The 16,502-nt window shown below is 38.8% G+C and overlaps 1 protein-coding gene and 1 long non-coding RNA gene across 2 annotated transcripts in view; one reads left to right on the top strand and one right to left on the bottom strand.

The window, feature by feature from the left end:
- LOC120224237 overlaps positions 1-4,110 on the top strand; it is a 7,521-nt gene extending 3,411 nt beyond the window's left edge. Inside the window, exons 2-3 of the long non-coding RNA XR_005526501.1 lie at positions 3,622-3,703; positions 3,917-4,110. This is a non-coding gene — a long non-coding RNA (uncharacterized LOC120224237). The remainder of the gene's footprint in view (positions 1-3,621; positions 3,704-3,916) is intronic.
- Positions 1-14,671, bottom strand: part of STEAP4 (STEAP4 metalloreductase) — a 23,425-nt gene extending 8,754 nt beyond the window's left edge. Inside the window, exon 1 of the mRNA XM_039222469.1 lies at positions 14,624-14,671. The gene's annotated coding sequence lies outside the window, so the exon portion shown is untranslated. The remainder of the gene's footprint in view (positions 1-14,623) is intronic.
- Positions 14,672-16,502: the final 1,831 nt, after the last annotated feature.

The raw sequence follows: 16,502 nt of genomic DNA, 5'->3' as shown, positions 1-16,502 counted from the left end.
TTTCTTTCTTTCTTTCTTTCTTTCTTTCTTTCTTTCTTTCTTTCTTTCTTTCTTTCTTTCTTTCTCTCTCTCTCTCTCTCTCTCTCTTTCTCTCTTCCTTTCTCCCCTTCCTTCCTTCCTTCCGTCCTTCCGTCCTTCCTTCCTTTCTTGTCTCTTTTGTTCAGTAACATATCTCCAGTACAAGAGCATTGGCTATGACAGACTAGACAGTTCCTGCTAAAATTTGTTGAATGATACTAGGAAGGTGCAATATAGATGTTAGAAATAGCTGTTTGCTCTGTGTGCTGACACAGTGTAGGGCACATAATGAAGAGGAAGTCAAATGATTATGGTGTAAGCACTGGGAAGAATAAGGGAGAAAGAAGTTGAGAAGGATGTTGTAAAGACATTACTTCCTTTAATCCAAATGGGTTTAAAGTAACACTCAGTAAATTTGCTGTGGAATTTTAAACCAGATGTAGTCACTATTTAATTTTACAGGGTGGATTTCATGTTGATTGTAGAGCATACGAAGCTTGCACCTTTTTAATGGGATTTCAGAAATTTGCCCTTTCCATTTAGCTTGTGAAATTCTTACATGAGCTTATCCAAAAATGTGTACCTGTATCACGAGCAGACCATTGAGAGCTTTGGAGGTAGTCAGAAGTCATGGAAGAAAAGGACGGGACACACAAGACATCCTGTGCTTCCACAATAACTCTCTGAATAACTGAATTAATCATAGCAACTGAATCATTTTTAAAACAGCTGGTGACTGATATCCTGAACTGCGCCAGAGATGGTTGTGACCACATGTCGGAAGCACCTGAAGATGATACAGGGCCTCTCAGATGGGAACATAGCTGTGCCTTTGAAAAATTCTTTGTGGCATCTACAAATGCAAATTACTTTAGCAATTTATATTATATTGGTTAATTGCTAATCACTTAACACCTCCTTCTTACAACTGAACCCTCAAACTGGTAAATGTTCCCTTGATTACTGTGAGTGTGTTCTAAGGAGGTCAGTCAGGTGGCTATCCCCTCACTTTCATCTAGTCTTTTATCCTAATACATTATTCTTTCTCTCTTATATTTGGATGAACATTTGCAAGCAAAATACAGATTTGATAAAGTTGACAGTGTCTGATAATGAGATGGATGATATCTTTATTGACATATTCCCATTTGGATCATCTTAATTGTTGCAAAGTGAGAGTGAGAGAGTCCAGACTCTACTTTGACGATTTGACCACTACCTTAATTTATTCTAACCTGTCATAAAATTTTTTTCAAGTGAAGATATGAACTAAACAATACTATATTTTTACTCCAATGTTTTTTTTTAATGTGAGGCTTAAATGTACGGCTTGAACACATGACCATGAGATTAAGACCCTGAGATCAGGGCACCTGGGTGGCTCAGTTGGTTAAGCATCCGACTCCTGATTTTGGCTCAGGTCATGATCTCACTGTTTGTGAATTTGAGCCCCACATCAGGCACTGTGCTAACAGCATGGAGCCTGCTTGGGATTCTCTGTCTCCCTTTCTCTCTGTCCCTCCCCTACTTGCACTCTCTCCTCTAAAAAATAAATGCATATGTAAACATTAGAAGAAAAAAAAAGACCCTGAGACCAAGACCTGAGCTGAGATCAAAAGTCAGATGCTTAACCAACTGAGCTACCCAGATGCCTCTATCTTTGCTCCAACTTTTACTAGCACTATCAGCTTGGGTAAGTTACTTAAACTCTTGGTGTCTCTGTTTCATCATCTTTAAAATGAGATATTGGTAGTACCTACTTTGGAGACAGTGTGACGATTAGGTAAACTAATGTATCTTAACACAGTTCTTGAGATATAGAAAATGGTCAACAAATTTTCTAATATTAATAGATTATTCAAATAATTTAGTAATTTTCTAATTAACCAATCTATTAGTTACCTAATTAATGAAACCTTTATACAAATTCCGTAAATTAAGGGTTAATTATACTGTTATGACTGATTATTGGAAGTATATACAATTTATCTGGAATAGTATTCAATAATTCTTAAGAAGATTCTTTTTCACTTATTTCTTAAAATTCCTGTATAAAATGGCTTTAATCCATATGAATTAATCAAAACACAGATATATAAACAGTTCAACTGTGAATTTCTCTCATTTGTAATTCTTATGTATTTTATTTTAATATTTTCCTCTTAAAATGCAGTTTTGCAATCTAGTATAACATACTTGGGCTGTTACACCAACTATTAATATTATTTTCACTCTTGGGGCACCTGGGTGGTTCAGTTGGTTAAGCATCTGATTATTGATTTCAGCTCAGTTCATGAGTTTGAGCCCCACATTGGACTCTGTCCTGACCCTGCAGAGCTTGCTTGGGATTCTCTCTCTCTCTGTCTCTTCTCTCTCTCTCTGTCTCTCTCTCTCTCAGCCCCTCCCCTGCTCACACTCTCTCTGTCTCTCTGAAAATAAACGAACTTAAAGATATTTTCACTCTTAAACTTTCAGACACATCACTGGGCAAATTGAAGGTACAAAAATGGTATTAAAATGTCACTGATTGACTTAGAAAGAAATATAGTCATTACATTGGGCAATTAGTTACTCTTTATCAAGTTATAAAAGTTATAAGGTTGATAATTGTGTTGGCCACATCTTGATCTCCTCTTCAAATCCTCCTATCTACTTTTAGTTAATGGGCAGTAATGGAGCTCTGCTGAACTTCCACTGCCTATCAGAGGCTTATTTTGAGGACCCACACCATATCTCTTGATTCTTGTCCTGAGTTTTCTCTGATACCTGTATCTGCTTAGCATCAGACACATATGACTCATGGGGCCATCACAGACCAATGCAGGATGGGACTCCTTGGATAAATGTTTACCCTTTCATTTTCTGGCACACAGTTCTGACACATTTTATAAGGCTCTTCAGAAAGCCACAGTGGATTAGAGCACCACTCCTCCTTAGCAGTGGCCAAATTAATGCTCTCTCCTGCTGTCTTTCTCACAGTTCCTAGTTTATGCCCCTCGCCCTTCACTCCTACTGCTTGGAATCACTTGGAATCACCTAGTAAATTCTGCATGCAAACCTTTGTCACAGCCTCTGCTTGCAAATCAACCCAGGGTAATACAACTTTTTGATTATTATTTGTTTTTATGGAAAAAGCCAAAAAAGATCAGACCTCAGGTTATTATAACTGGGATGATGAAAAAACGTGAAAAATAAAGTTATTAATTCTTTGGAAGAATTTAATTCTGAACTCTTGGGGGAAAAGTGTAATGACAAGAGTGCATAAAAAGATGTATGCATAATTGAAACCACAAGGGAGATCAAGTTGAGGGTTCGTTTTACAGAAGGTACTATGTAAAAAAAGAAGTTAACGCCCATTTCTTAATATTTGTAACTCAAAATAGCTCCCATGTGTAAACATGGGCTTATGTAGGTAGTAAGATTTCTTATGCCACTTAAAAAAAGTTTCCTAATCCTATTTTACTTTTAGATGTAGGATGGAAACAATAGAGAAAATAGGAAAGGTGGTACACAAGAAGCAGAGGTATTAAGGGAAAGTGGCGTTAAGATAGTTAAAACATAATATAGTGATTTCTTTTTCCTTCTGCTGTTTAAACACTTCAGGTCTGTTAACAGGAAATACAACAAGATTACCCCCTGGATTGGAAAATCATTCAAAGGCTCTTTGAGCTGAAGGCCAAGACAGGTAAAGTGATCACACTGGGCATTCATATAGATTAAGAGATTAGTAACCAATAGATGCAAAGGTGGTGAAGTTGACTTGGAAGAGCCATGGTAGTAGCCACCAGAGAAGCTTGTGCGCCTGCATATGGGTACACGCATGTGCGTGTGTATGAGGCATTGAGCGGGACCAGGTGTGGATCATGTAGTCTTACCCGTCATCTCCCTCTCTCTGCAGACCCCACCCCAGGCCCAGGGAACCCAAGACAGCATTCTTCTGGGATGTTCCAATGAGGCCTCTCATGAGGAAGTTAGGGCTTGTATGGCTTGTGCATTTCAGTTCCATCACCTCCCAGAAGTCAGAGATTAGAGAAGGTCCGACCACTTCCAATTTAAGAGGATTCTAGCATATTAAAAATATGGAAATGTACCAACAAGGTAACAAAAAATTGCATGTTTTATATGTTTATGCTTAATAAACTAATGCTATTAACAAAATAATCTTTTTATTTGAAATAACCTATTGAATCACCGTAAGTTATAAAGATAGTACAAGAGCTTCCTGGGTATCCTTCATTTCCTCCAGTGGTTACATTTTCCATGGCTATAGTACAGTATCAAAACTGGGAAACTGACATTGGTAGAATGTGTGTGTGGTTCTCTGTCATTTTATCTCATAGGTAAGTTCATGTCCCATAGGTAAGTTCATGTATCCACTGGGGCTGTCAGGATACAGAACTGTTTCAGCACTACTCCCCTCTCTACTCTACTAACCCTTAGAAATCATCAGTCTCTTCTCTAATTTTATAATTTTGGCATTTTAGAATGAAATATAAATGAAACCATGTAAAATGTACACTTTTCATACTGGTTTCCCCCCCCACTCCCAATCCCCTTCATGTAATGCCTGTGAGATCCATCCAAGCTGGTGCATGTATCAGTTTGTTCCTTTTTATTGTTGACTGCTGGTCCATTGTATGGACTTCATTTTCTTATTTGCTACTATATGTCCTGTTTGGTGAAAAGTCATCTTGTCATTGGCCATTTTCTAATTGGATTTTTGTTTTCTTAACTGTTGAATTTTTATATATTCTAGATATGAATCCTTGGTCAGATAGGTGGTCTTCAAATATTTCCTCCCACTCTGTAGCTTGTTTTTTGATTCTGACAAGGGTCATTCACAGAGCAGAGGTTTTTAATTTTGGTTACATTTAATAGATTGGCTTTGGGGCACCTGGGTGGCTCAGTCGGTTGGGCGGCCAACTTCGGCTCAGGTCATGATCTCACGGTACATGGGTTCGAGCCCCGTGTCGGCATCTGTGCTGACAGCTAGCTCAGAGCCTGGAGCCTGCTTCAGATTCTGTATCTCCCTCTCTCTCTCTCTGACCCTCCCCTTCTCACACTGTCTCTCTCTCTCAGAAAAAAAAAAAAATTATTGGCTTTTTCCTTTTGTAGGTTGTGCTTTTCATGTCCTGTCTGGGAATTCTTTACAACCCCTTGGTCCTAAATATTTTCTCCTCAAAGCTTGATAGTTTTATATTTTACATATAAATCCATTATCCATTTTGAGTTAATTTTCATATAAAGTGTAAGGTTTAAATCTTTTTTTTTTTTGCCTATGAGTATATAATTACTTCCCTATTAGTTTTTAAAAGACCATCATCCTTCTTTCATTGAATTGCTTTTGTACCTTTGACAAAAATTAGTTGCCTGCACATGCGTGGCTCTATTTCTGGGCTTTCTGTTCTGTTCCATTGATCTATGTGTCTACATTCTGCCAATTCTATGCGGTTTTGATGACTTAAAATTAGGTAGACTTATTTTTTCCACCTTATTTTTTTTTCAATTTTCAGAACTGTTTTAGATATTCTAGTTACTTTGCCTTTCAATATACGTTTTAGTAAAGTCCTATTCATAGCTATAAAAAATTGTGTATTTTAAATGCTTATACTTAACAAATCAATGATTTTTGACATATTCTGAAAATAAAACGTAATCTATTTGTTTAGGAGATAATCACAGGCTGTATTACAATAGTAGTTCATATTAAAGTATAATAGCAGTGTGCAGTTAGTTATCTGATAAGTAGATACAAATCTAAACTTGTAAAATGGATTTCTTTTTATCCTAGGCAATGTATTTCTGTATATGCATAGATCTCATTTGGAGAATATATCAAAATAAAATTTTGAAGTCCCTTGTATATCAGTAGCCAGGGGCAAATTGACCTTTTCCCCCTCTCCTTGCCCTGGAATAGAACCTGTTCCACGTTCCTTTAAGTAAGAAGAACAGGAAACAACAACCCAAAGTGTGACCCTTCTAAAAGGTGGGCGCTTTGTTGCCTTGCTTTTGGAAAATCGGCCATTTGTTTCCCCAAATGTTTTCATAGAATGAAGAGGAAAATGTGTAAATACTTAAGAATATAAGACCATTCGTAAAAATGGAAAGAGGAAAGAAAATCTTCCCCTCTTTCTCAGGTACACAGAGCTCTGAAAGGAAAAATTAGCCTTCATGAATCCTCTTATATCTTCTATGCTGATAAATTTATAGAACATACAAATCAAGTAAAATTCTTTGATATAAAGATTAAACCTTATATTAATACACAATATTAGAAGGCTTATTTGTATTTTAGTTTACCCAATTTTAAATATTTATACAAACCAAAAATGCAAAAAACAATGCTTCACTGAAAAAAGGTTTGGAGGTAATCATAAAAAGGACTATAAAGACAAAGCTATCATGATCACAACACACAATTTTGGGTAAGAGAAATAGTGTGCTGGGGACCATGATAAAACCATAAGCAGACAAAGAAGGACTCATTTATAGAATTTGGTTTGGACATGAATGCAGGGGGAGGGCCATGGTGGTAGTATAGACAGACAGATGTCTTCATGACACTCTTTCCAGACTTTTTGTTCAAGGTGACTTCTTAGAATCATTAAAGTTTATAAAATGCAAACCCCCTACAAAGGAACCACTGGACAGTAGTGGTTCTCAACCCTGGTATACATTAGGATCATGTAGAGAACTTCTATAACATACTGATGACCAAACTCTTGGAGAGTCTCAGTCAACTGGTCTAGGGTAGAGTCTGGGCATTTTCTTTCTCAAAAACAAGTCCCCTAGATGATTCTATTTGAACCAAGAATGCAAACCGTTGCCTGTTAGCTTTTGGTTAATGGTCTGCTACAGTGGTTCTCTACCTGGTCATACATTAAAATCAGCTAGGTAGCCATTAAATGCTAGGGCACCACCCCCTGAGATTCTGAATCAGTTGGTCTGAGGTAGAGCCCAGACATCTGTATTCACAAACAACAACACAAAAATCCAACCCAAACAAGCAATCAATTCTAAGGAGAACCCAGGGTTGAAAAACAATGCAAATGAAAAAAAGACAAGGCTATGTTTTTTGGAGAGAGATGGTAGGGAAGGGAAAGGCAGAGAGAAAGCAGGGTGTTGATGAGGTTATAAGGGGTTGTAGGATCATTTCACCTGCTTTACAACTTTTCCACTAAATACTCATTGGCTGAGTCTGAGAGACTAGAATTCCTATTTTTATGAAAACCAGAGGCAAGAATGAGTGTGTAAGATTCACAAGGAGGAAACTCAAGGGATCCAGACTCAGAGTTTGATGTTAAACTACCAGGTAGGCTTTTGCTCTGTACCTATCTCCAGGAAACCTTGATAAATTGTTCTCTATGAGCCACAAAGTTTGTTGGATCAAATCCCCCCACAGATCTACTACAGTATTCCTGAATTTGAATAGTAACTCTCACATGGTGACATACACTATCTCATTTATCATTTGGACGGAACCATTATTAAAGATATTCTCCACCTTTCCTCACTTAAGTATTCAGCTTTGAATTCTGAAACAGTTGTTCAATCCAAGATTTTGAATTCTTTTGGCAGGCAGTATCCCCACTGGTGTGATGGCACACAAATCCAGGGGTCCAGCTTGACCCCTTCCAAGGAGTTAGAATACAAATAACATTTTTAAAGTCTATAAGATGTGACACATTTTTCATTTTAATTTAATGCCTGTAAGCAGGGATTTTTTTTTTTTAGTCCCTCCTTCCATTTTATTATTCCTTCTGAGTTTCAACCTGAAAGTCCTACATGACTTGACAACGTATTTGTGATGAGCTGAAGCCCATCAATTAAGGATTTCCTTTCATCACGAGGCAGAGGGGCTGCAGGGATTTCTACAGTGGTGCTAGTCTTCTTGTGATTGGAGTATTTGTTTTAATACGTCCGAGGGACAAATGGAAAGCAAAACATATTTAAAAAATTTTAAAACCTTCCACTAAAACATGAACTCCTCCAGTGTTTTCACTGAGCTATTTCTGTATTTAGTGAGATCAAGGTTCTTCAGAGAAAGCAAGCATATCTGCACTTAAGCATGTATTATTTTACTGACAGGTATATATTATTGCAGCAAAATCAGAAGACGTTGGCTTAAAATGACTTCTGATTGCAGTTTATGAAAAATGTAACATGTCTATAATCAATGGATTTTTCTAACTGTGACTTTTGACATTCAGTCTTCAGTTGCACATATGTTATTTGAAAATAAAATAGTGCATTTCTTATTTTAGCCTTATTGTTAGAAGTACCTCTGTTAGTAAGAGCCACAGACAAAAATATATCTAGCATTTAATGCCCTTATTCTAAATAAAGAAGCCACTGTAGGTTGGTTGCTGAAAAACTGACAAATTATTTCAATTGTTTTGTGAGAAAATATTATTTATCTCATAGCAACCAAGTTTACTGATGATTAGCTTTTATGCTGGCCCACAGAATCATATAAAAGGAAATAGGAGTCTTAACTTGTACAGTTTGGTCAAGTCACAAGAGCATAACTAATAGAACCTTCACGTTAATGCTCTGTCGGAATATATACTTTCCCAGGTGTTGCTAATAACTAGAACCAGCTATGGCCTGCGCTGCAGCTATAATGATTCTGTTAGTAACATTTCACTACCACCCAATGAATTACCAAGACAGCAAGGAAATGCAGATCTCTATTGTCAATTTTAATTGTACTTTAAAAGAAAAATTATTTATTTTTAATTTCAGTTCTCTGTGAAATTCTCATTCAACCAAAAATCTTATTAATACAAGTTTTCACATTTGGATTTCAGCGGCATCCGTAAAGATAAATGAAGATTGTATCATGATTCTCTGGCCAAGAATTTTATCATGCAGGTTCATTAACCACTGACTAGGTTGGTTAATTTATTTGATTGAAGCCTGGGGCTCATGACAGCAAGGTCAGGAATTTAGTCACGTCTGAGTTAATTTGCCTTGACCTCTATTTACCTTCTAAATGCTGAACAACTTCTTACAAATCTGTAGTTCACCACACATTCAGCATCAGGGCAGAATTGGACTTGCCACTGTCAGAACAACAGCTCTATCTTGCCGATTAGGTGGCATTTGGCTTGTACCCACTTGAGCATTTGCTTGTTTGATAATTTGGTGTTCCCGACAACCCACTTCATATTTAGCGTCAATTGATGGGTTTTGCTTTTTCTAGGACTACTCTGGTCAGGGGTATTTAGCAAGTAATCTGACCATTTCAATTTTGAAATGTAAACTCCCTATAAAGAGTCATTTATCTTCATATTGAGGCCACTAGGAATGATCTAAATATTGATTACTGCCAACTTAGTTTGGGGGTAGAGGAGTGTTTCTGTGGATCTGATCCCACTCCTAAGTCCCTGCTGATGAAACTCCATTCTGCTTCATATTGTCTATCTTCTTACCATTTTTTAATAAATCCCCTGCAGGGGGGAGATTCATACATTCTTAGGAATATAGTCTTGTTCATCTTTTGGGTACCATTTTCTTCTCTTTCTAAGCTAGCTCTCAGAGGCAAGGACTCCGCCGTGGCCAGGGTGCCTCTAGTGTTTGCCAAGACTGATCAGCTTGATCTTCAGGGCCAGGCCTGGCCTTGTAGCTGCTCTGTGTCTTACCCCAGGGGACAAGATGCTCTTGAAATTGCTCCCCTGCCTCCCTGTGTTATTCTCTGATATACAAACTTGAGACCAGTGCTAGTTGATAGATATTTTTTAATGAGACAGCACCTTCTTTTAAATTCCTCGGTTTTCAATGTCAGCTCTTTTCAGTGGTATGGCTAGGGGCTGGCTTGCCAGGTAAGACCTTGAAATTAGCCATGGTGGGAATTTTCACACCATGGAAATCAGCAAATGCTATAAATCAGGAATTTTTAAAATTTTCCTCAGAAAGCCATTTACCAGCACCCCATTGGCTCTTTCCCTACCTCTCACCCCCATTTCCCCAAGAATTGCATGTGACCATGGAAATAGGAAAATAATTTGGCTGATAGGATGATACAGTTTTCCAGTCCTGACTGCACCTTAGGCCTAAATTCTTTCCTTAGGAGCCTCCCATCTCAGCAGGCTCCTAGGCTTTAATGAAAACAGGGTTTGTGTGGCTCCCTCCTACCCCTCAAAGGTCCCACACCCTTTCTGCCCCACACATGGGGTTAATACAATGCTGGGTTTCTATTTAGAAATTAGATAGTTCTAAATTCCTGCTTTCCTCGGTGAGATAGCGACAGGAGCCTCTTTGTGTATGACTATTCCCAAACCCATATCTTCCCATTTTTCAGATATGCCTCAAGAATGCACAATTTGGGATCTTAGTGTAGGAAAACCAGAAGCAATTGGCACACTTTCATTATTAACTACTGAATCAAACCATTTGCCAACCTGCTAACTGCTTTCTTGTCAACATCTTCCCCTTTCTGATACCACTCAAGTCAGGGCTATTGAATAGAATGAAGAAATCATTTTAGTACTAGGGTAATAGAGAAGAAATAACTGGAACTATGATAAATATTTTTTGTATAAGAATGATTTGATATAACTTAATTCTTTTGAACTGTTCACTAGACTTTGTATCTTATACCATGCTTTCAAGTATTAAATAAGGGCTAAAATGTTTTACTTAAGTTAAACTAATTAAAACCTTTAAAAATTCAATATTCCAATTTTCCTGACCTCAGTTAAATGCCTTAATCCTATTAGACCATTCTTTAAAATGAATTAGACTCTAAAGTATTATAGTTACAATTTTTTTAATGTACCTTACCCAGTATAGCAACATAATAGGGTTACTAAAATTAAGGTTAATGAGAAGAACCACGAAGGTTCCTGCAATTTCTTCCTCTTTTAAAAAAAAAAATACTTCCAGTAATTCCTACTATTTATTTTATATGGACCATACAGTACAAAGCAACCTTATGCTTCTCCCCAAATGGCAAGTAGTTGAAACTGGACACTTTGACCTTAAGTGGTACACTGCAGGGGGCATCCCTGCTCAGAATCTACTACATTCACAAGGGTCCACATCTTCCAAAATAAAAATCAGTGTTATCAATGTCTTGGTTGGCTTTCATGTTTACAACAGACTTTTTGAACAGGCTGTCTGTGCCAGGCCCTGTGCTGTACTCCCTCTTGGGGAGGACGTAGACACATCATTAAACTGCTATAATACTGTGTGAATGGACCCAAGCAGAGGACTGTGCAGAATGGGTCCCAGGTTAAAGAATGGGCACTAGTTTATCTGGGAAACAGGACAAGGAAGTTTACTAAAGTCTGTGCAAAATTGCTTCAGTCACTGTTTAACTTGGGCTCAAAGCTGTTTCTACATCCTGTAAAAAGAGCTAGTGCAGATGAAACATGCATAATCAGTGTGGACCATTTATTGCCCCCTCATATTCCCACGTTCCTCAGTTTTGGAGCCATCACCACTGAAGACCTGATTGGAGCCCCTGCTTTATTCTTAATGCCATTTTTTTCCCCGCCTTCCGTATTTAGAACTGAGGCAAAAGAGAATACCTAGTTTGGGTTCTAATAACCCTCTAAGAGGTGTGCTATGTAGTTATATTTTTACCTCTTAGGTTTCTTTTTATTCAGAATTATAGTTCCTAACTTTTCAAAATTACCCTTTGCACACAACTTTTTTCCTTTTAGGATGAAAATTGAACTTTGCTTCAGCCTGACATTAAAACTGCTCATACAGTCTACATTTCAAAGAAACATATTTCTCTCAAAATAACTTTTCAGAAATATGTGACTGTCAAAGTACAATGTACCTATCACACAGGGTTTAATAAACTCTTCTAGAACATTGTTGGAGAAGCATTTGGATTAGGATGTCAGCGTCTTGCCTAGTTAGAATGGAAATCGTTCTTCTAGTAGAAGAGTGCATTCTTTTTGTAGTGGTATATTTCGAAAGATGATCTTCAAATATCACAAGCATCCTTTGTTCTCTTTTCCTTAATGATTTTGGAAGAACAAGCTGTTTATGTATATAGGCCAAGTATGTTTTCTTATCATGCATTGTTTTAAACATTAATTATCCTTTAGTTATTTATCAGCTTTATTCCTTCCAGGATTGATTTCTTCTCAACAAAAGAACAAGTGTTAATTTAAATCATTTTGAAAAGTCATTCAAAATATCTCAAGTAGGCTTAACACATCATGCAGAACTGCTCAGATAGTCTTCATAATTGACTAATGACCCATTCTCTTTGGGTTTACAAAGAACAGAGAAAAACAGGTGACTTCAGAGCTCTTGCCTTTGTAAATCTTATTTCTGTTATTTCTGGCATAAATGTAACTTCAAACAAACCCTCCCACCCAGAAAACCACAATATTTGTAGCCTGTGTAGAATCTTACAGTAAGAATTATAGGTAGCTGTGGGTGCAGACCTAGCAAATGACCTTCTTCTCAGAGGACAACTCAGGGAAACAAGGTACAAGGTACCTTAGCAGGTCTTCAAGTTTGAAAAGTGGTTATGTACATCTATTTGCCAGTTGCTTTTTTAGCCTTCTTAAGATTTTAAAAAGAAATGATTTTTAAATAGCAGTTGACAAAAGATCTAAGTGACTTACAAAAAGAACCAGATGGTGAGGCTCACGAAACACTGGACTGTATTTCAGAGGGTGACTGCAGAATCAGTTACTTGGGAGATTTTAACAGGAGAATCTATGTCCTTTTAATAATGGCATTAACTATAGTGGGATAATGTAGTGGGGGTCCTTCAGGAGATCCTGAAATGCAAAGTGACTGCCCAGGGTTTCAATTTTGAAATACTACGACAAATGAATCTATTTTTTTAAAAAACTGTTCAGAATGAAGCTCAAGGCTCAGGGTTTTCAATTTATTAACAGGCTTATAAAATTTTATTTGGTTATTTCTAACAACAGTTAGTAAACTTAAGCAAGGGCAGAAGTCTGGGAATTGTTTTCAAGTTAGGGGTCAGGCCTTGTACACATCAGTCTCTGAACCTGAACTTGCTCTGTGAACTTCAGCAGAACCATAAATGTTGCCAACGGAGAAAGTGCTCCGACCCAATTTCTCTATACACATGTACCATTTACTTTACAACCTTAAAGCCTGATAAATAGGTTTTCTGGGTTGGCAATGTTTGCCACGCAGGTAGAATGCATGCAGGTGGAATTTCATTCTGTGCTAAATCACAGCATTCTGAAAAACTCGGGGCCTTGCAAAAGGCCATATCTCAAAAAAGTTACTGCTTCAAATAAATGTGCCATTTTATAAAATTACACCTACTGAATCAGAAAAAAATGTTCTTTCATGTGAGTGACATTTATATGACTGCCATTTATAGGGAATAGGACATTCTCACAGAGCAAGGCTGAAGAATGTTTTTTAAAAAATTTTTTTAATGTTTTATTTATTTCAGGGAGAGAGAGAGATACAGCGTGAGCAGGGGAGGGTCAGAGAGAGAGGGAGACACAGAATCTGAAACAGCCTCCAGGCTCTGAGCTAGCTGTCAGCACAGAGCCCCATCAGGCTCAAACCTACGAACTGTGAGATCATGACCTGAGCCGACTCGGAAGCTTAACCAACTGAGCCACCCAGGTGCTCCTGAGGAATGGTTTTGAAAGTTGAGTGTAGTCTCTGAATGATAAATGTGGTAGAAGTCCAAGATACTTGTATGGGAAGAGATGCTCCACAACTGGGCAGTTTTGCCACAACAGTGAAACTTGCATTATTATGAAGAAAGTAATTGCTTGGTCATACTTACCGCATTAATGAGATTTTCTATATATTTCGAACCAACAGGCATCTTTAGTCATGGATTTTCACCTTGTTAGAATGTTGGACTGTGTGGATCATCTGGTCCACGGGCCTTTTATTTTACATATGTGGAAAATAAGGCTGAGGTGGTGAGCTTCTAGTTAGAACTAGAAATAGAATTCTCCAACCTCCCTCGCCTATTCTCCATCCAACTCCCCTTCATCACACCAGTCATCTTTTTAAAAAGTTCTTAAATTACCATGGTGGTGGTGGGGGGAACTACCTTCTAGCTGTCTCTGGACAAACTGGGAAACGGGGATTTATTTACTCTTTACAATAGACTACATTTTCAAACAGTATTTCTCTGGAAAAACAATCACTAAATTACAGAAGGGAATTTAAGTCAAGATCAAGGACAGAAGTGGTTGCAGATCTCAGGACACATTTCAGCTCCTGGTGAGGATCTGAGAGTGCAGACATTGCCAAAATCAAATTCTTCCCGCGCTCTTCCTGGTGAGCGCCACAAGATCGCTCTCATCTAGAAGTTAAGATACAGAGAGGAATACAAACCCTAAGTCTTCCTTCCCCCTTTGGGTTTCTCCGCACCCTGGGGAAGAGATGAGTGATAAAACTCCAGGAAAAGAGATGTTCACTGAATTGCTTAACTCATCGCGGGACACCCTTGGATGGCGCTTCCTGGGGGTGTGGGGTGCGGGCGGCGCGGAGTTTGCTAGCAACTTCTTCCAGGTGCTTTCGGGCTGGAGGATGGAAGCGGGGGCTCCGGGTGGGCTGAAGCAGATAAGGGAGGGGGTGCCGTGCAGCGAAAGGTACGAGGCAGTAGCGGGCTACAGCGACCCACCTGCTAGGAAGTGCCTTCGAGGCGAGGCGGCCGCGGTCCGGCGCGGCTGCAGCGGGGCGCGCCGGGGGTCAGCTCACAGCTCAGGGCTGCGGGCGGCGCCTCGCGCGCGTATAAGAGGCTGGAGAGCAGAGGGAGGGCCCGCTAGATTTCGCAAGATAAGCGGTGAAGAAAGCGTTTCCAGGAAGCGTTCAAACTGGGAGTCCCGGGCAACTGGAAGAACCAGAACTTCCTGTGCTGCCGCTGTGGCCGTTGCTGCAGATGTGCTGCTGGTATCGGCCTGCGGGGTTTCCAGGGGGTTTCCCCAGAGCCCGTGGAATCTGCATTCCAGGCAGTATTGAAATTTAGGGAGGCTGAGGAGGATCCCTCTCCTGAAGGAGCGAGACAATTTTGAGTAGCTGGGAAACACTACCTCTAGGCTTCGAGGCATTTCTCTTACTACTATTTTGTCTCAGTTCAGCGTAAAAGGTGACATCTTTCCCCTCTGTCTGGAAGCCTTGGGTTCTCATAGGGCTCATAGCTTGGATGATCTTGAATTTGGAGGTTCCATTTAGGTAGATTAAATCGTTTAAAAGAAACAAGCCTAAAGAAAGAGAGATGATGATGCGGATGCTTATTGTCAATATATATGTAGATAATATTGCATTATAATATGCAATAATATATATTGCAGTATAATATGCAATATAATATGCAATAATATAATATATATAATTATATGTTATAATTATAATATTATGTTGCATAATTATATATATGCAATTGGATTGATATGTCTTTCTATATAGCAGAGCTCAGAAACTACAGCTATGGGGTTTTAGATTTAATCAGTCATGATAACCTATGGGGCAAAGCACCCCTCAAACTCTGCAGTTTGGAACCTAGAGTCCTCCCAATTTGTCTCTTGCCAAGCCATCTGGTCTTAAGTTCCATGGCATACTTGACAAGGTCCAGATATTCAGCCACATGGAGGCTAGTTCCCAGCACTTTTGAGCCAACCCTTCCTTCTCCTGGATTGCAGCTCTCTGCAGAGTATCTTGTGGAATTAGCTCAGATCCCATGTCTTCCAAGAAGTCTTCTCAGAGTCTCTGGTTGCAGCTAAACTTTTCTTTCTCTATATGGTGTAGTTTATGCTTCCAAACGATGGTTAGGAAGATTTGCCTCTTAGGAGAGTTCCTGAGTCTACATCTTTTCTCCTGGACTGCAAGCTCCAAAGGTTGAAACCCTATTGTTTTCATCCTGGGATTCTCCACCACACCTAGCACAGTGCTTGCTTATAATAGGTACTCAATATTGAGTGCACTCTTTAATAAACCTATGTCAAAGGTTCATCTGATAGTATTTTTTGAGCAAGGAAGAGCTTAAGAAAGTATTCATTGATTTTATAGCATCAGTTTCCCCAGCTTGAAGACTGACAGGGTGAGAGAAAGGTGTGCAACTAGGAAAGAAGAAGACCTCCTGGTGTGTTCCCTAGAGGCCTCATGGTTAATCAGCACAGTTTTGGTGACCTGCCCCTGTTCTACAATCTGGCTTTAAGACTTTATGGGCACAGAAACTTGATACTTTGCACACTGACCCTAATACTGACAACTGCAATGCTGATTTGTTAGTTGACAAATGGAATATAAAGAAAATAATTACTGTGAAAATACAGTTGTAGAGAGCACTAAACATTCTAGCCATCACATTCTTGCCCTGGCAGAACATCCCAAGGAAGCCATTTTATACAGAAACCTGCTCAATAAACAGGGGAGTGAGTTATCAGATTCCAAGGCTGCTAGCATCTAAGCATCTACCGTTGACACCATGATGACAATCTACCACCAGCATGTTGATGGGGCCATGGACCCAGGTCACTCTGGTTTCCAGGTGGTGTTTGGAT

This window comes from Hyaena hyaena, unplaced genomic scaffold (genome assembly GCF_003009895.1).
Source record: "Hyaena hyaena isolate Hyena2069 unplaced genomic scaffold, ASM300989v1 scaffold_1133, whole genome shotgun sequence".
Lineage (NCBI taxonomy): Eukaryota > Metazoa > Chordata > Mammalia > Carnivora > Hyaenidae > Hyaena > Hyaena hyaena.
This window is presented reverse-complemented; position numbering and strand designations above follow the sequence as displayed.